Source organism: Eumetopias jubatus, unplaced genomic scaffold, assembly GCF_037043125.1.
Source record: "Eumetopias jubatus isolate StellerSeaLion01/CBP00866 unplaced genomic scaffold, mEumJub1_p1.0 scaffold_13, whole genome shotgun sequence".
NCBI lineage: Eukaryota > Metazoa > Chordata > Mammalia > Carnivora > Otariidae > Eumetopias > Eumetopias jubatus.
Window position 1 is genome coordinate 44476741 of NW_028274819.1, and position 21403 is coordinate 44498143.

Here is a 21403-nt window from a genome sequence, read left to right on the forward strand (position 1 = left end):
TTATATATCACATGCCCTTGTAATGTTTTGCTTATAGTTTATTATGAATAATAACAGCTAATATTTATTGAATAATTACATGTCAAGCACCTGGTATATGTTTATCTCTTTTAATGCTTACAGCAACTCTATGAAGTAGGTCACTGGATTAGCTTCTCTTTACAGGGTAGGCATTTGAGGTTTAAAAAGTGCAATTCTTTTGCCCAAAGTCACGTCGTAAGTGGCGAAGGCAGCATTCAAACCCAGGATGTCAAACTTCAGATGACTCAGACTTAACTCTTACATGGTATTGTTGTTAGAGAAGCAGCCTGGGAGAGTGACAAGTTAATAAAGACCACTGCGCTTTGCTACTTAGCACCTGCATGATCTTGGGCAGATTACTTAAGTTCTCTATAAAATGAGGGTAATAGTACATACCTCATTCAGTAACAGTGGTAGTCAGGGATTTAATACTGATAAAACATTTAGGATCGTGCTTGGCACAAGGTAAGGATCCAGTACACATTAGTTATTTTTATAAACAATAAGTCCTTCTAAAGTTATGGGCCTTACCTTAGTCCCCTTTGAATCGCTGATACACAGCACAGCACAAAGCACCTACTAGAAACCGATTCAATGTTATCGGGATAAATTAGGGGATTAAATATTCTAGAAGACAGTTATGATTAAAATTTATAAGTGCTTCATTATTTGCAAAATGCTATCATTTAGTTTAATCTGCTGTAAGGTTTGTGTTTGAGTTAAAATAGCAAGAAAATTTGACTCAGCAAATTTGATTCCTAGGTATAAACTCAAGATAAAGGAAAACGTATGTCCACACAAAAACTTGTGCATGATTGTTTGTACCAGCACTATTCATAACAGCCAAAAGGTGGAAACAACCCAACTGTCCATATCAATGGATGAATGGATAAGCAAAAGGTGGTGTAGCCACAAGATGGAATATTATTTGGCCATAAAAAGGACTGAAGTACTGATAAATAAAACATCATGCGAGGTAAAAGAACTGGTCACCAAAGGCCACATACTATAAAATTCCAATTATATGAAATGTCTAGAAAAGGCGTATCTGTAGAGACAGAAAATAAGGATAAGAAGATGAGGGTATTGAGGGGGGGTGATGGTTGCACAACTCTTGTAAAGAGACAAAACCATTGAGTTGTACACTTCCAATGGGTGAAATACAGAGTATGTGAATTCTATCTCAATAAATAAAGCTGTTAGGAAAAAAAAGTCAATAAACTGATGTATCTCCAAATCAGAAGCTAAACAGCAGTGAGTTCATGATCTTAGCAGACTTCCTGTTCTGCCCCCACACTGACTCAGGCAGCCTTGGCCACCTGCACAACACACATCCTGGAAAAGGCTTACCAAGAGGGTAGGGGGTGAAAAGAACAACTGCCTGTCATTGTTCAAGATGAGGCGGGACAATAGCCAAACTGTGGAAAGAGCCAAGATGTCCATCGACAGATGAATGGAAAAAGAAGATGTGGTATATATACACAATGGAATATCATGCAGCCATCAAAAGGAATGAGATCTTGCCATTTGCAACGACGTGGATGGAACTGGAGGGTGTTATGCTGAGTGAAATAAGTCAATCAGAGAAAGACATGTATCATATGACCTCACTGATATGAGGAATTCTTAATCTCAGGAAACAAACTGAGGGTTGCTGGAGTGGTGGGGGGTGGGAGGGATGGGGTGGCTGGGTGATAGACATTGGGGAGGGTATGTGCTATGGTGAGCGCTGTGAATTGTGCAAGACTGTTGAATCACGGATCTGTACTTCTGAAACAAATAATGCAAGATATGTTAAGAAAAAAGAAAAAGAAGAAGAAGATAGCAGGAGGGGAAGAATGAAGGGGAGTAAATCGGAGGGGGAGACGAACCATGAGAGATGATGGACTCTGAAAAACAAACTGAGGGTTCTAGAGGGGAGGGGGTGGGGGGATGGGTTAGCCTGGTGATGGGTATTAAAGAGGGCACGTTCTGCATGGAGCACTGGGTGTTATGCACAAACAATGAATCATGGAACACTACACCAAAAACTAACCATGTAATGTATGGTGATTAACATAAAAATTTAAAGTAAAAAAAAAGATGAGGTGGGAAAAAATTAATGATTATTCTTCTGTTCTAGTCCAGTTGCCCTTCAAATGCTTCTTTTTAATTTTGCCTCCTGTCTAGCTCTGCTGGGCAAAACAGAAGGCCAGTGGGCTTGTCAATCCGATGCAGAAATGCAAGGTGTGAAATGAAGCTGTAGCAATAGGCTGGTCTTTCTTAAAATTAAATGCAAGCTCCAAGGCTGGACATCAAGGCTGGAAAGTCTAAATACCAAGTCTATTAATCATTTGCAAGTCACTTCCCTCCTCATGGATCTTGTCTCAGAAACAAACAAAAGCTCGATGTTTGGGCATACTCACTGCATCCTTTGTTTTAATGATGTTTTTCAAAACTTAAGCAAATTGCTGATGGAAAAGAGCAAAGGCAGGATCTAATTCAGCTGCCCCAGTTTGAAAAGTTGCAGAAGATTGCCAACAGGATTCCGAAACCTGCAGGTATTTAAAAGTAAAAACAGACAAGAAATGAGGCTTGCAATTCATGAGAGCAGCTATGAAGGTGTGTAATTATGACTGAGACTGAAATATAATCTTATCACTTGGAGATTTTGTTCTTTGCTCTACTTTTCACCAGTCGATGCTATATATAGACATACTCACCAGGGAAATTCCTTAGGCAGAGGCAAAAAAAGAAAAATTATACTTTCCCTTTTCTTGAGAACTGTTAGTACTGTTAATTCAAACTCAAATAAATATTTACTTAGGTGGTGATATTGAGAAGACTTTCAAATGATGTGTTGGTTTCACTAAATGAGGAAAGCTGATCTTTATTGCCTGTTCTCAGATCCTCTCATGTTTTATCTCATTTAATTCCTGTAGCTACCCTATGAGGTAGGTATCATTATTATTACTATTATCATCATTATCCTATTTTGCAGATGAAGAAAGGCACAGAGAAGTTAAGTAACTTGCCCCAGGTTGCACAGCTACTATAAATAATAGAACTGAGGTTTAATCCTATCAGACTACAGAATCAGGTTCTTAACCACTATCATATTCTGTCTCTCCAGTAAATTGACAGTTCTTAATTTTACTTTTTTTTAAAGATTTTATTTATTTATTTGCCAGAGAGAGAGCACAAGCAGGGGGAGTGGCAGGCAGAGGGAGAAGCAGGCTCTCCCCGCTGAGGAAGGAGCCTGATGTGGGACTCAATCCCAGGACCCTGAGATCATGACCTGAGCCAAAGGCAGAGGCTTAACCAACTGAGCCACCCAGGCGCCCCTTAATTTTACTTTTGATGCTTCCACTCTGAAGAGTTTAACATGTTAGAACATTGGAAAGAATTAATGTACACAATTATATTGTTTCATTTACTATATGTTGCCATTTTCTTTACATAATACATGTGTTTTCGTTACCATCTGCATGCAAGTGGCGACTTTAACCCACCATGCGGTAGAACGTGCTTAAGAAACTTCGCATATGCTATTCCCTTCCCCGGCACGCTCTGCCCTCCCTCTTCTCTGCATTACCTAGCTAACGTCTACCAATCTTCAGATGTCAACTTAAAATACCGCTTACCATCGAATCGGTATTGTTGTATCCTTTGGGTAAATACCTGGTAGTACAATTACTGGGTTGTAGGGTAGTTCTATTTTTAACTTTTGAGGAACTTCTATACTGTTTTCCAGAGTTTATAGCAGCATTATCAACAATAGCCAAACTATGGAAAGAGCCCAGATGTCCATTGACAGATGAATGGATAAAGAAGATGTTGTGTACACACACACACACACACACACACACACTGGAATATTACTCAACCATCAAAAAGGAATGAAATCTTGCCATTTGCAACCATGTGGATGGAGCTAGAGTATATTATGCTAAGCAAAATAAGTCAGAGAAAGACAAATGACATACAATTTCACTCACATGGGGAATTTAAGAAACAAAACAGATGAACATAGTGGGGAAAAGAGAGAGAGAGAGAGGTAAACCGTAAGAGAGACTCTTCACTATGGAGAACAAACTGAGGGTTGTTGGAGGGGAGGTGGGTGGGGAGATGGGTTAAATAGGTGATGGGGATTAAGGAGGCACTTGTTGCGATGAGCACCAGGTGTTGTAAGTGATGAACCACTGAATTCTACTCTTGAAACTAACTAACCCTAACTAACTAACTATATATATATAGAAAACGTCCCAGACAAGCTTTCCTTGACCTCCCCTTTGCTCACCCCTCTGTTCACTTACCCTCCTACACTTTGCCTTTGTAGCACTTTCTAAGCTTGTAATCAAATGTGGAACTAGTTGTTTAATGGCTAGCTCTCTCCCCTTCTAGAACACAAGTTCCATGAGGACAGAGCCAGGGCCTGTCTGGCTCACGACTCTCTCCTGTGCTTTGCAGAGAATCTGCTATGTTTTGCTGATGTGTAAGCAGGAAATGCATAAAGGAATGCACGAGACATCAGTTGTGCCCTTGTGTTGCTTACATTTCAGTCGTGTTGTATGCGAGCACATATCTAAAGGGGGAAATGAGTTTAGAAGGAGAAGGAGCTCCTCAGAGAAGGGGCTTATCAAAGCTATGACATTTGAGCTGGTCCTGGGACAATGAGCCAACATTCTAGATGGAGAACATCCAAGAGCCAAGCATGAAGCTAGGCAAGCACAGCCTGCTGAGTAAATTGCTGTGGTGTATTCATACTTATTTAGAAAATAAGGTGAGAAAAGAGTAAAACAGCAACTGTTGTTTTTCTGTCACTTGAAAGCACTTAGGAATAGGCTGCCTTTTGTGGCCTAAAGACAAATGGAATTGCTTAGCCTGAAGACAGCTGTCTTCACGTATTGATGAAAATTATAAAAGCCAAGATATAAAATATAACTCGTGCCTTTAACCCATGCACCATCCCTCACTGAGAAGAAAAAGAAAAGAGCCCTGGATTTCTGAGAACAGATGCGGAAGACGTCTCCTTTTCTCTCCTCTGCCTCATACAGTTTTCCTATTCCCCGTGAGGAGGATGAGGTGGCAGAATTTCTCAGCCAAGTCAGGAGCAGTCACTTAAAAATCAGTTCATCACTTTTTAAGCTCAAAATCAATAGAAGAAATCACACAGAGATCAATAGATTTAACTCCAAAAAAAATTTTAAAATTGCTCTATGTCAAAAACTCACACAACCTAAATGAAAGACAAACAATACACCAAGAAAAATATTCCCCACGGCTGTGATGACAAAACCAGTGCAGGCCAGTTCCGTTCAACACCTCCCAGCCATGCATTCCGGAGGAACTAGAACTGGGCGGCCTGGGGCACCCTGAGCTCAGTAAGCCAGTTTCCGTTCTCATGGGGTTCTGCTGAGAGGGCAGGATGTATAGATGGACCGTTCCACGGCGATGTTGGGAGGGCACAGGGGCTCTGACAAAAGAGAACGATGGGCACCTCGTGTGGCCCAAGGTTCAGGGTAGGCTTCCCCCGAAGAGGCCTCAGACCCATCAAAGCTGAGGAGAATTTACCCAAGGCGACAAGGGGAAGAGAAGGGGGGGGACTTAAAATAGTGAGGACAGTGACCAAAGGCACGGAAACGTGAAACATCTTGGTCTGTAGGTGTGCACTGGGGTTGGTGACAACTTCTTTAGGGTTCTGAATGGGCAGTGTTGGGAGTGAGGGAGACAAAGCTGGACAGGTAAACCGGGATGCTGATGGGGAGCCACTGAAGCCCGGAACAAGGGCCTGGACAGGGAAGGCAAAGGCAAATCTTGCAAGACAAGGAAGGAGGTAGGATTGGGTAGAGTGTATGGCATGATAGCTTTAGATTGGTGAATACAGTGAGGTTAGGACTTGGAAGTGAGTTTTGATGAGCACACCCTTAGTTTGGATAACTGTTAGGTGATTCACAGCCTCACCTTGCAAGAGTTGGTGTTTCCTCTGAGTGGGCAACTAAGCTGTGCTTGCTTGATCTGAGCACAGCTTATCACAGGCACCGGAAAGTGTAACCAGTTGGAGAGGTGTTTAACGAGGGGACAGGAAATTGCGTTGGTTTTAGCACAAGCACCTTACCTAAGACTGCCTGGCTTCAGCACCCCACCCCAAGCCAACCCTATCCCTGCATGAAGTTTTGGGTGAACAGACCATATTTAAGAAAAAAAAAAAGCATTTGGGAAATGGGATTACAGTGACCCTGGGATTGCCTACTGGGAGGAACAAACGGATTCCAGAGTTAGACCAACAACTATGGGTAAAGGGGTGGAGATCCCCCACCGTGTAGGGGAGGGGTGAGCTTTTACACGTAGGGAGCTAAAGAAGAGGGGTCCAGATGGAAGGACAGAGAGAAGTGCTGACCTCAAGACAAAAGTTGTAATCTGGTACCTTCAGGGGACACAGTGGGATCCTCTGTGAAGGGTCTACCATTTTTAGTTGTTCTTTTCCCGTAGACCATCTGAGTCACTTTTGGTGTACTATTCAACATTTTCTTCTCCTTTATTGAGATAACTTTTGGACATCCCAGCAGGGAGCTTTGAAAATGAGGGGTTGGGAGCTAAAGATTTGAGCACTAAAGGGAAACACTTTAGTCTTTGCAACGTGACCCATCCATTGGGACCAGTGTGGGCTGGCGGCACCCCAAGAGAGAGGGAGGGCACCCAGAGCTCCAGCAGAGACAGGAGAGGCAGGAGGTATGCACCAGGCCCCCAGAGCTGCCACACGGATGCCAAGAACAAACTCTTCCCTTTGCCCCAAATCTGTTAGAGGAAGGCTGCCCTTGAAAAGGACAAGCTGACATGCGGGTTGTCTTTGTATCACGGGAAAAAAGAAACAATTTGAAAACCAGAAAGAGACCTAAAAAAAAAAAAAAAAGAGTTACTTTCATTTTCCATATATTTTATGCAGGGAGGCGGAAAGAACTAGATTAAAATGAGCAAGAATAGCCTACAAGATCCTTAATTGATAGGGATAAAGAACTCATTTAATTGGTGGCTGTACTGAATAATATGCATTGAAAGTGTGTAATCTAAAGTAGCACACAGAATAAGAAAAATAACCATGGAAATAAGGAAGTAGTCAAGAAAAGTTCCATAAATTAAATCATAGTTTGAAAGGATAAAGTCATGTTAACACTCATTACCATATTTTAATTTCATGGTGATTAAAATTATAATGTAGCATGTATTACCACTTAATTGATCTGCCAACATCAAGTATTTGCAAGTTTCTTTTTGTTCTCCGAAGTCATAAACTATCTATTCTTTGCTGCATAATTTTGGAGGTAATTTCAAACCATAAATATTTCTCTTTATTAAAATTCTCAGGAAATTAGAACCTTGATAGCTACTTATTTATATCTTCTTTGGCAAGAAGTCAGGAAATTCATTTTTCTCTATTTTGAATTCTACAAAATTAAAGTGCTAAAGAATATTATCTATTAATCTTCATGCTTCCCTTTATGACAGCTTTACAGTTTAATAGCAATGTCCACATATCTGAGAGTGGCTATGTCCCTTTAAATCTGGGTATTTTTCTTTTTATAGAAAGTGGTCCCTTGTTGAGGATACAGACCCATCTCACTGCCAAGCCTTGCACCTTTTTAGCACCTGGCCAACCTGCCCCAGACAGAATTGCTCGCCCCCCCTCTGGTGGTGCCAATCGCCAGAGACCTGGCAATTTTCCGAGCCTCCACTTTGCTCGGGTACCCCTACTTCTTGCACCCCCCCTTAGATGAGATGATGTCTTTGTGCCAACCATTTGCTGTAATCAGCCCTGACCCCTGAGAATGCGGCTGCCTCCAGCCCTACTGAGTTCTTCCCTCACTGGTGCATCTGTGCTAGACCACCCTGGTTCTGATGGAGTAAATAGGACACATATGCCACCGTGGAGTCTCAGGAGTTTCTTTAGATAAAAATAAATTTAGAAAATTGCAAAACCTTTCAGGGACAATTCTTTCCTAATGATTCTTGACTCCTTTGACAACCCATCGCACTGATTAATGGTCATTCAAATTGACCACCTGGCAGAGCTCACTGTCAAAATCAAAAAGGACAGATTTTCAAAAGTCAGATATTGCCTTTTGTGCTGTAAAATCCTGCTATGCACGTGTGTGTGTGGGGGGGTGCACGTGCACATGCAGCCTTACGACAATTATAAACAGATGCTGTATCTGAATCCTGAAATTTATTGGTGGCCCCCTACCCCACATGTATGTTCTCCAGTACCATTTTTCGTAGCACTTATAAAAAAATTCGTAGCACATTACCAAAAAAAATTAGCCATCACAATGAGTTCTCATACGTAGCAATATGGTCAGACTGAGGCTGGTCAAATATTTTAAGGCTACTAGAAGTGGGAGAAGATTCTGTAGAGATCTTTGTTATGAGCTAGCTGGAGGTTTAAAACAAAAAGAAAAACAAAGCCAGGAGGCAACGGAAACAGCCTGTTTTACATCATTACAAGCTATGAACAAAGAAAGGTACTTTCAGTGCTGAGTTTCAGTATGGATTGGATCACTCCCCCTAACATTTTTTAAAAATCTGGCTCTGATGGGGTTTACAATTGAGCACACATAAAATTCATACCTGAAAACACTGCCCATGGTTGTATAGCAGAGTCAGGGAATATTTATTTGATGGTAAGAAATAAAAACCCATTCAAAATGACACAAACCCCAGGAGAGAGCATATTGGAAGCAGACAGGGGATATCTCTTGGGTCCCAAGGGCAGAGAGTGTAGCCAAAGGGCCAGTATAAACGAAAGGCAGGATCTAAGGGTAGGGACTGCGTGGTCCCTCAGCTGTTCCCTGTTTGGTCCAGCTCATTTCAGTTCAAGCAAGAGAGAGAAAGAGAATTGAGTCGGCCACTGGCCAGCCCCTCGACTGGACCCTCCTGGGCCAAGTGGCTCAGAACTCGGGGTGGGACAGTTTTAGATAGAGTGGCCTCTTAGCAACAATGACCTGATGTCGCTGTAACAAGCAAGATCTCTGGTCAAGAGGAGCTTTGTGGCTTCCCACTTTTGGTACTTACTTGGTGGGGAGAGAGTACCAGGGGCTGTATAAAGAGGTTCAGATATTTCACAAAGGGCCAATAGGAGGTGTATTTCATGAAAAGGGCTGGGAGAGTGTGTGCTTAGTCTGGGATTAGAAAATCTAAAGACTGTAGGGAGCGATTCTAGCCTTGGGGTGAGGGTAAGTACAGAACGCAGGAGCCGACGTGAGCCTCTGAAAAATGGGAAGTGACCAGATTATGGTCACAGACCAGGAGGACAGATACTGGGAGAGGAGTAAGGAATCAATCAAAGGGTTAACTCTATCATCATCTCAGCCAGAGACATTTAATTCTCTCATTTCATTCTGACAACAAACCTCCCACACAGTTAGAGGTGGCACAGGGTGGTAATTACACACCCAACCTCTAGAGTCCGAGGCCCTGGCTCCAAATTCCAATCCTGCCACCCCCCACTGGTAGAATCTTGGGCTAGTGATCTTTCTTGTCATGCCTAAATTTCTTGTCTGCACAACCCCAGCAAAGGATTAACTCCAGCTCATCTGCCCAATCTGGGGTTAAACAGGACTGGGAGGGAAAGGGAGAAGAGGTCAAAGAAAGCGGACCAACCTTTACTGAGTGATCGATCTATTAGGAGCCAAAGCCTACACAGGTATTTTTACATCTTGGTAAATTCCCAAATCTTCATACAAACTAGGAGATCTTGGCTGCATCTCTCTACCTCTGCCCCCCTCCCCCCAGCTCTTCCAAATATCCCCAGTGATTATTCTGCAGCTCACGTGACTATTCTAGCAGAGATAGGGTCACACCTCTGCTTTAGTGGGTTCCATGGGTCCTCATCATCTACATCACACTTTAGTAAGGAGCATAGGGTCCTTCCCAGACAACCCCTGCTGCTTTCCCAGTCTCATATGCTGCTCCCCATTTCCTCCACTCTGCTTCTCTTCCTGCCATCCCACACTGCCTTCCTCTGTGACATCGCTCTCCTACTATCTGCGTGCTTTTCACATACATTTCCCTTTGCTTTAACTGTTCTCTCTCTCTCTCCTCTCTCACTCTTCCGGGGAAAGTTCGTCAGTTATTCAGTATCTAGGTAAAATACCCGTGAATTCCTTGGGCTGTTAGTGGTTCCCTCCTAATACTCCAACTGTGCCTCTGTTACAGGACATGTGATACTATGTGTGCATTGTGTCCACCCTTTTGCCTGGACACCTAGCTCACCAGTCTCAGGCGACCCAGAGGGCTGGCCTTGGGTCTTCTCCAACCCCACATGTCCAGGGCCTTGCACAGTTCCTAGGGTAGGCTAGTAATCACTGCTTGTTGAATGAATATGACCACTGGAGATTTCACCCTCACAGTCGGTCTCAACTGGTTATTTTGCAAGGATTTTATTCCACTCCCTGTGGTTGAAGCTCAATCATGTTTAGATACAGAAGAAGACAATATGGAATGTTGTTGCTGTGGAAACAAACTTGGAAAATAGCTTTCTTTTCTACTGTGTAAAAATGTAGGAGCTGTATCTCATGGCTAAGCTGAACGTGAACACTTACACAATGGCATTGAAAGCCTGGAGCTTGCTCCTGGGACGCTCTGCAGTAGCCAGCTGTGCGCGGACCATGGAATGCGCTCCAGGTGCCATTCTAGCATATAATCATTCTCACTTTGATGAGCAGTTACTGGGTTAAATATTATTTTCAGGGGCATCCTACAATGAAATTATTGCATTTTAGTTGGTTTCTGTTTGGGGATTTAAGATGTTTTAAAATCACACTGTGTAACAATTTTTTTGAGAGAGAGAAAAGAAACCACACTTACCCATTATTTTTAAAGGTTCCTTTCGAAAGCCTCTATTCTGTCTTATGTATTTGGGATCAGCCCACATGGAAAGGCTTTCTTGAGATTCTATAGAAATATTGTCCCTCTCCCGCCATGAACTCCTACAAGAAGGGATCTTAAAAATAACAAAATACTATGCATTTTGTGATATTTCCCCTTGTGGGATGATTCTTTGTCCAACCACCATGTCTCCTGACTGATTACTACTGTTCCTGAAGGAACATGAAGAAAATCTTCTTACTCTTTTCACCTTAATTGACCAAAAGCCCATTTTCACATATCAAAACCTCCATGTCCTATCCGATTTCTGGGGTTCTCTAACTTGACTTTTACCATATCGATAAATTTCCTGACTCTCAATCTAAACTGTAGTATCAGCCCCAATATCCTTGCCTTAAAAATTGTAAAAAAAAAAAGGGGGGGGTAGTTTCTTCTCATTTTCACCTGTATAGGATATTACATAATTCTAGCATTGAGGAAAGACTGTATGATAGTATTCAAACTTTCTCTACATGCTTTCAGGCAGTAGGTGCCCCTCGTGTAATAGATGTGTAATTCACATGTAAGCTGACTTGACAAAAGATAAAACCGAACTCATTGGGTTTTTAAGAGGATACACTGAGAGGGTGCCTATGGAGAATGTAGGGTTTGATGGGGTTCTGTCCTCTTCCCTCAACTTGCTCTTTACTAGCCTGGGTGACCCCCCATCCATTCTGGGGTGTGTGTGTGCTTCCGCCCACGCCCCGCTGGATTTGTGTACTTCAGATTTTGCCCATGAGTTCCGAACCTACACACCCAACTGTTTACCTGGATTTTCCAGTCACCTCTAACACGATATATATATAACACTGAACTTACCTTTGGTCTTTCCAAACTGGCTTCCCTTCCTGAACCTCCACATTGGTGAGTGCACTGTCACGCACCCCCTTCTCACTCTTGTGCAGTCTTCACTTCCGATCCATCACCAAGCCCTGTCATTCTGTGACCAAGCCTGAGTGGACTCCTCACTTGTCTCCATCCCGTGCCTCCATCTTGCCTAAGGCTGCCGATCTCTCTCCCCCGCCCCCAGGCTCCTGCAGCAGGTTCTGGGGGACCCCTGCCTCCCAGTCTCACCCTTCACTGCAGCCAGAGTCCTCACCTTCCTTCCTTTCTCCCTTTCACAGTCCTCTTCTCCTCACAGCGAAGCCAAGCGCTTCATGATCCTCTGAATCTTTTCTCTGGTCACCTTTCCCCTCTTTCTTTCCCATTTTCCTAACATCCCACTCTCCAGCGGTACCAAGTGCCTTTTATTTCTTCCAACGCCCAGTGTTTCTCTTACCTCCAGGCCTTTGCACTTGCTCAGACTTGGCTGACTGGGAGTTATTAAACTACAAATAGAAAAAAATCCTAGGATTTCTCCTCTGACTCTTTTTCATAGGGAAGTGCCTTCATTCACCTCTCCCTTGAACTCCAGGCCATATTTCCAAATGTCTTCCAGCTCATCCTCCCCTTGGATGTTTAACAGACATCTCAGAATCAACCATGTCCCAACCCATCTTCTTTGTCCACTGACGCCACCACTCTCCATAACACACATTACCCCTCACACACTAGGCACTTTATTTGTTCATTCTGTTCACCATATGTCTTCCTCATGGCAGGTAAACTCCAACAGAGGGGGCAACTTTTTCTATTTTGTTCAAAAATGAATTCCCAGGGCCTAGTATGGTTCCCGACTGTTGTGGACTGAAAGTCTGTGCCCCCCAAATTCGCATGTCGAAACTCTACCTCCCCCACCCCCAGCTGCTATGATGTTATTAGGAGGAGAGGCCTTTGGGAGCATTAGATGAGGTCATGAGGGTAGAGCCCCACAATGGGATCAATGCAAGAGTCACAAGGGAACAGGCTTCCTCTGCTTGGTTCTTTGCCAGGTGAGGGTGCCTTGAGAACTTGGCAGTCTGCAGCCTGGAAGAGTGGCCTCCACAGAACCTGACTGTGCCCACACCCTGATCTCGAACTTCTAGCCTCCAGAACTGTTAGAAATAAATTTCTGTTGTATACAAGCCATTAAGTGTGTGGTATTTTGTTACAGCAGCCAGAATGGACGAAGATATTGACATATAGGGGGCACTTGATAAATGTTTGTTGAATGAATAAATGGCCCTATAGCAATAGAATGAAGGCAGATTGAAACTTACCCAGAATTCCTCAGATCTGGATAGCCACAGTGCAGCAGAAGGATCATAGATTCTGTTGGGCAGATCTGTCTGGTTGTGTGACCTAGGGGAACTCATTTAATCTTAGACATTTTTCTCAGTTGGCAAAATGAAGATAAGATGGCTCACAAGATGGTTGTGGGCTAATTGATATAATTGGCTTTAACCACACTGTGCTTGGTCCTAAATAAATATATTCTATTCCCAAATCCTCTTCTGACAAAGACTACTGGAGGCTTTAAAAACTTGGCAAGGTTAGGAAGCCCTTTCCAAAGCAGACCTCAGATGAGGCAACTTGAGAATTAATCAAACTTTGTTCTATAAGGAGCTCATTTTATTAAAAGTGCGATAGGTCTCCTTGGGTGGAACGGGGTTTAGTGTGAGGGTCAATTGAAAAGCATATTCTTGTAAACAGTTGCTCAAGGCATGGTCTCCTTGAGAGGAATTGGGGGCATGAACTCCCCTCACCAACTATTTCTCCCAACTCACTGGGAAGTGTTTATTTGAGACATTGTTTATTGAGCTTGGAAGACTGTGCTTTGCCCTCCTGCTTAATGCCTAATAGCCGTGCAATTATTTATAAGTTCTGTTTGCTGCAGTGTGGCCCCCAGTCTTCCAAGGGGCTGAAGAACTGGGCCGTGCTAGGGAGAGGTCCCAAGTTTCTGGAGAAATGAAGTGAAAATGCAGTTTTGCCTGGTGCTCAGGATTGTGAGGACAGAACAGAGCACAGTCCCCTTCCAGGGTGACCTTGTTAAGATGCATCTGTGGGATGATGTTTGCAGACACACTGATGTTTGTTGACATTGCAGTGACCCACAGGAACCAAGCAAATTGGACATGGAGGGAACTGACACATCCTATCAGAATCACAGACTAACACACCTAAAATGGAACCTTAGGAGCCCTTTGTTTCGAAGACCAGAAAAATGAAGCACAGAGAGACGAAGTGACTGGACAAGGGTCACACTGCTGATAAGGAGCAGAAAGACAACTCAAACCCTGGTCTGTGGCATCTCAGGCCCATGCCCTTCCTACTGCAGGGTGCTTAGAGCAAGGGAAGAGAGTTCTAAAGAGGCTAAGTGACTTGAGTTTTCAATGAAATTTTTAAGGTTTTCTTCACAGTTGGATTAAAATGACCTAAATAAGCTTAGCATCTAATAAATGAGATAATGCATACAAAAGTACATTGTCCATTATAAAATATTGCCAAACTATTGGGTGAATTGCTGATTAAATGTGTGAGATTAATAAAGAAAATGGTCTGACCAGATGGATATACTCATACAGGATTACACGTCATAGTTTAACAGCAACCAAACACAGCAAAGTGGTTTTACCTGCTTTGTCAGCTGTTCCATTGACTCTTTGTTGCTGACTCCAGGGGAGGTAACATACTGATGGCAAATGTGTACAAGGAAAATGTGCAGAAAAGTTAATTTGTACCTAGTGCTTTTTATTAAGATTTTTTTCAATTATAAAAAGAATGCAAAGATGTTGTATTTAGTACACTGAGGAAATACAGCAAAATAGAAAAGAAACTGAAAATTACCTGCATTTGGAAACAGATACTATTACAATTTTGAAAAAGATATTTACAAAAAACTACTACCCCATAAGAACATCGTGTGTGTGCAGATCAAAACCCCTAACTTCAAACAGTGTTCAGTGACTATTTTTTCCCATTAATCTTTAAGAATACTGCAATTGATTGTATATTATTTCTTTATATAGAACTATCATAACTTCTTTATCCACTTGCCTATGTTGGCCATTTATCATGTTAGCAAATTTTCCATATTATAAATATTTCTGAAATGAAAACAGTCCTTCTTTGGCCACATTTCAGATACTCATCCTTCCCAGAATAGATTCCCTAGAAGTTGGAATATGAGCTCAAAGACTGTGACATTTTTTTTTTTTTTAATCAAAGAGAGAGAGCATGAGCAGGGGGAGAGGCAGAGGGAGAGGGAGAAGCAGGCTCCCCGCTGAGCAAAGAGCCCGATGCAGAATTGGATCCTAGGGCTCTGGGATCATGACCTGAGCCGAAGGCAAGATGCTTAACTGACTGAGCCACCCAGGCGTGCCAAAGACTATGACATCTTTTAATGCTCCTCCTAAGCATACTCAAGTGCTCTTCAGAGAATGTGACCTATTTATCCTCGTACCAGCACTGTATACATATACATCTCACCACATCCTTGCCAGCATTGTCATAGAAAATAGTTGACAAAGAGTGAAAGTTTAATGAGAAAAAGGATATTTATGTGGTCTCAAAATCAATTCCCACAAGGTGCTTAATAACTACAAAGGGAAAAATAATAACTTCACAGAAGTGAAACCTTGCAGACACGACGTTAACAGAGATCAAAGTTAGTATCATCAATTAATGGGACAAGCTGACATCATGTTCCTCGTAACAGGATGCACAGAGAAGGACGCAACATCACTTCTGAGATCTTCCTGCCAAAAATGCATAACCTGAATCTAATTATGGGGAGACATCAGACAAGTCCAAATTAAGAGACATTCAACAAAATCAATGATCTGTATTTTTCAAAAATGCCAACGTCATGGGGCATTTAATGTGTTCTAGTTTCTATTATGATTGAATTCTGTTCATTATATTATCTGAGTGGTATTGCTGGCACAGAAGAAACTACTGGATTTTGTACATTTTTCTTGTATGCCACCACTTGACTTGTTCTGAATTAATGTTAAGAGCTTCCTGCTGATCCTCTTGCAGTTTTTTTTTGAAGATGTATCATCATATTGTCTGCAAATAACAGTAATTTTGACTCTTCCTTTCCAATAATTTTACCTTTTATTTCTGCCTGATGTCTCACTGCATCAGATAGAATTTCTAGAACAGTGCTATATAACAATACAGACATGCAGCATCTCTGCCTCTTCCTGGTTTTAATGGAAATGTTTCTGGTCAACATTAGGAATGGGACAGGCTTTCAATATCCAATGTTGTACGTTAAAGGGAGTTTCTTCTTTTTCCTAGATTTCTATGGGCATTTTTAAAAATCGGACATGGATGTTGAATTTTATCTGAGCATCTTTTTGTCACCTATTGAGATTATTATGTGGTTTTTCTCATTGAGATTACTGAACTGCTGTTAATGTATTATTAGATTTTTCTAACATGAAACTATCCTTGCTTCCCCGGAGCACACCCGATTTCACTGGGATAGATAGTTCTCCTAGTACTTCATTTTGCTGTTATTATATTTTTGCCCTTTTGCAACTTTGTGGCAGATTTGTGTTGTATCAACTTAGTGTAGCTGGTGCTGTTCCCAGAATTGCCTTCCCTGCATAGTTCTGGGTTAGGTGGGCCACAAGAGTCAATGGTGTAAGACTGGGAAGGCAGAAGTGAAGCCCGAGCCCTATTCTCATTACACTCACAAGTCAGTGCAGGGCACAAGGCATCAGTGGCACTCAGAGTTTGTCACTGCTCCGCTGGCTCACCTGATTGGGATGGGACAGCAGCCTGGTGCACAGCAACTCCATCTGCTGGTGGGCCCGCACCTTCAGTTTCACTGACCCCTGGCCTGGATACATTTCGGCTCCACCGGAAGGGGACAAATTTCTCACGCAGATCGCTCGATCACTAAAATTGGAGACTTGGGGGCAGTGAGAGACTGATGTTGATTCCAGTCCATCTTTGCAGGCTTTAGTTCTTGCTGCCCACACTTAACATCCATCTTTCTTTCCTCACTGCCTGCTTTGCTGACTTCAGGCTCCAGCCTGAGACACAAACATAGCAGCCATAAAGAATTTGGGTAACCAGCTCCCACGTCCCACGATTGCATAAGGTCCAACCCATATGATATATCCCTTATGTCCTGTATTTCCTAGTGGTTGTCCTTCTCTGACTTGATCAAAATACTGTTCATGAGTAAGCTTGGTCTAAACAGGTCTTGATCATTCTTTGTTGACACCATAAGATTCATCCTCTGACCAGCTCAGCCCTGCTCTGTGCCCTGTGGCTAATTTTTACAGACTGGGGCTCACCTGCCCTCTGGCTTCTGTTGGGCTTGGTCAGCGTCTGCACTGGAGAAGTTTGAAGGGCAGGAGGAGAGAGGACAGAGGGCTTTCTTCTGCCTCTCCCCTGAGCCTGGGCCCAGTGGCTGTGACAACAGCCATATCCTCTATGGCTAGTTTCCGCTCAGGAGCCCTCTGCCACCATTCAAATCTTCTCCAAGGACGTTATTTTTTTCCATGCATAGTTCTCTATTGCAGTATAACAAATTGCCCCCAAATTTCACAACAAACACTATTATGTCTCATAATGTGTGATAGTCAGAAGTCTAGGAGTAGCTCAGCTGGGTAGTTCTAGCTCAGAGTCTCACTTGAGGTTACAGCCAAGATGCTGGCTGGGCTGCACTCATCCGAAGGCTTAACTGGGGCTAGAGGATCTGATTCCAAGTTCTCACATGTGGTTGTTGGCAGGAGGCCTCGGGTCCCGATCCTGTGGGTCTCTCCAAAGGGTTGCTTGAATGTCTTACAACATGGCAGCTGGTGTCCCCCAGAATAAGTGATCCAGAGAGAGAACAAGGAGGAAGCCACATGCCTTTTAGTCTGTAAGTCATACACCCTCACTTCTGCCACATTCTGTTCATTTGAAGTGGGTCACTAAGTCCAGCCCACACTCAAGTGGAGGGGAATTAAATGCTATTTCTTCTAGAGAGAAGTAGCAAAAAATCTGTGGATGTCCTTAAAAACTTCCACACTCCCTTCATCCCTTTCAGGACTGGGATGGTAATGGCTTCCCATCGTTGCTAGTCTGGAATACCTCTCTTTATGTGAACTTCCTAAATGCTCAATCACACTTCCATAAACAATCTGTTCATTAAATTATCTGTACATAAACCTGTTTGAACATAATTCTGTTTCTAGAATGTTAATACAATATATTGGGGGGTGTGCACAGTTATATAGCATGGGAATTTCATGGGCATATATATGTATGTATTTATATATCATATATAATTATTCTATATATTATATAATTGTTCTATAAGTATATAAAATATATAATCACCACACACACACACACACACACACACAGAGGGAGAATGAATATGAGCTTTTCATGTTTTCCTAAATATTTAATAATAAAATAAATAAATGTGCCAGGATGGCTGCTGATACTCAGTACCATTCTCCTCGTCCCCTTTCTATGCTCTCTGCATTATAGGGGGGTAGAAACCTGAGAATTGCATTTCCCCAGATCCTTTGCAGGCAGGGTTCTGACTCACAGTCTATTAATGAGAGGCACTCACTATGAGATTTAAAAGGCAGAAGGAAACGTATGCTGTTATTTCTCCTCCTGCAGTGCAGTGGCCTCAGGGCCTCTCCCGCCAGAGATACCCACTTGATGGGGAAGGCAACTGTGATCATTGGCAGGGGTTGGTTTCCTGCAGTTGCAGAATGGGGAGACAGTAGCAACTTATTGATTCTCTGAAAGCCAACAAGAACCTGAGTGCTATCGGCAAGCTTCCCTAGCCTTTGTTTCTCTGCCTCTTCCAGTGGTTTTGTGTGTTTTTGTTTTTCCAATAGTTTTTTAAGCATATGGTTTCCTGTCCTAAATCACATTCTCCTCAAAATACCCAGAGTGCTTCATTTTCCTGACCAACTCCTGACAAATAATTAGAAGGGAATAAAAAACCCAAATATACAATGATTCTTTTTCAATTCTCTTTTCTATAGCAAAAGATCCATTTTGAGATTGCTGACTTCATTGGCCTGATGTTTTCTTAAAATTGTAAAATTCTTTCTCTCATTATGATACACTGGTATAAGTCTTAATCTTATTTATTTTCTTGTCACTCTTTTTAAAACTTAGATTTGCCAGAAGTTTTATTTTTATTTTCAGAATCAGCTCTTTGATTTGTATACAAGTTAAAAATGTATTTGGCTGCTTGCATCACAAAATGAAACTAATAGTGGCTTCAAATAAACATTTATTTTTCTAACATAATCATGAGTTCAGAGTGGGTAGTTGCTGGCGTTGTTCAGCTACTCACCAGGGTCTCTGGGATCTAGTCTCATTCTGTTCTTCAGATTCACCATCCCCAACCCTTTAGCTTTTCTCCTCATGTTGGTGGCTTCCTGGTCACAAGATGGTTATTATGACCTCAGATATCAGAAGCACTGTCAAGACAGAAAATGTGGTTGGGGAAGGGTAAAGCACTAAATCATCTCTGTCTGTACCCCTTTGACCATTAAAGCAAGAGGGGGTCCCAGAAGCCCCGTCAATCATCCTCCACTGATATCTCAGGGTTAAGACGTTTTTCACATGGCCACTTCTAACTACAGAGGACCCCAGGAAGTTAGTTATTTTACTTTCCAGCTTCTATGGAAGAAGATGACAGAAAATGAGCCTCGGACTGGAACACGAAGAAAATCATTCTATAGTCTCTACATCTATCAATTGCACAGTGTTTGTTCTGCCTCATGTTTATTTACCTTGCTGTTTATTTTATAAGTTATTGAGTTCAAGAAGAAAGTTTATTTGCTTTATTTTGTTGTTAAATAATAAAATCACTTTATGCTATGAATTTTCCTATGAGGATAGCTTTGACAATATCCCATGAGTTTTGATGTACTATAGTCTTATGATGTACTATATTCTTACTGCAATTTTCTAAATAATCTTCAATTGTGCCACTGATTTCCTCTCTTAATGATAGTTTTTTAGGACAGCATTTTTCATTTCCATGAGATTGAGGGCCTTACCCTTGAACTTTCTTGATTTCTAGATTTACTTTATTTTAGGCAGAGAACATACTCTACTTTTTTGAGATTTATTGAACTGTCCTTTGTGGTCTAGTATAAGGTCTGGGTTTTTTTCCCCCTTTTTAATTTAAATTAATTAACATATAATGTATTATTTGTTTCAGGGCTACAGGTCTGTGATTCATCAGTCTCACATAATACCCAGTGTTTATTACAACACATACCCTTCCCAATGTCCATCACCCAGTTGCCCCATCCCCCCACCCCTCCAGCAACCTTCAGTTTGTTTTCTATGATTAAGAGTCTCTTATGGCTTGTCTCCCTCTCTGGTTTCATCTTGTTTCATTTTTTCCTCTCTTCCCCTATGATCCTCTGTTTTGTTTCTTAAATTCTGCATATCGGTGAGATCATATGATAATTGTCTTTCTTTGATTGTAAGGTCTGTTTCTGTAAATATTTCTTAAGCATTTTAATAAAAGGGATAATTTGGTTTATAACATTTATAATATGTATGTATTGTTCAAATTCTCTATAAACCCAGTTTTGTGGAGTTTTATTTTTTGCTCCTAATTTGTCTACAGAAATCACCCAGATAATTGTAAAACTATCAGTTTCTTCTTATGTTTGTAATCATTTTTTTTCTATATCTGGTTTGATGCTTTGCAATTTGGCACTTACATTTCACGACAATACACTTTGTTATCACCGGACATTGTGGAGTTATGGCTGCCTGGACTGCTGATATAAAGACCTTGTCTTTCTGAACTAGACACACAATGAAAGAGGGACTAGATAAAACATGTAGATTTTAAGCTTGGCTCACTTACTTAGTAGCTTTGTGGCCCTAAACAAGACACTTAGCCTCGTTGTGCCTTAGTTTCCTCATCTGTAAAATGGGAAAAGTAATAGTCCTTACTTGATAGGGTGGTTGAGAGGGTTGCATGATGTAATTCATGCAAAATGCTTAGAGCACTACTTCACGCATAGTCAGCACTCAGTAAGTGTTGTTGAAGGAATCAAACAAGGAGGCCATTGGACTGAGGTGGTCTAAGGTCATGGGTAGCCTAGTAAGCAATCCAAAACCTAAACCAGAGCCAATTCCTGTAAATGCCTCAGGGGTAAGAAGAACACCCAATCACAAACAGCCAACTAGACTTTCCCAAATAATGCAACTGCTTAAGCTACATCCAATCAAATAATTTCCTTGTTTTGCTTCTGCCTCTTCTCTGAGAAGTCCTGCCCAGAGCTCCTGACCATGGAGTGCTCCACACCAGGTCCAGTTTGGCACTTCCTGATTCAAACTGGCTTTAGCTAAAATAAACTTTTAAAAATTTTAACATGTCTTTTCATCTTTTAATAGTGTAAATACTATTATTATTCTTACTGTTTTCAGCCTAGCTGGCTTACTTTGTTTTTAATATCAGAGCAAAGGTAGGACAGAAGCTACATTCTCAAGCCGATCCCACTGGCGTTCAAGTTGGTGTTAATTAGTACCAGATTCTAGCAGTTTGTCAGTGCTAGTCTGCAGGTTTTTAAATGCATTTTTGACATTTTCTCTTTCTTCATAGACTTTTATTGGG

At 41.8% G+C, this 21403-nt stretch overlaps 1 long non-coding RNA gene across 1 annotated transcript in view; it reads right to left on the bottom strand.

The window, feature by feature from the left end:
• Positions 1-1989: 1989 nt before the first annotated feature.
• The window catches only part of LOC114219245 (uncharacterized), a 98865-nt gene continuing 79451 nt past the window's right edge, over positions 1990-21403 (bottom strand). Inside the window, exons 9-11 of the long non-coding RNA XR_003611351.2 lie at positions 19112-19238; positions 16551-16829; positions 1990-2555 (exon numbers count right to left, since the gene is read on the bottom strand). This is a non-coding gene — a long non-coding RNA (uncharacterized LOC114219245). The remainder of the gene's footprint in view (positions 2556-16550; positions 16830-19111; positions 19239-21403) is intronic.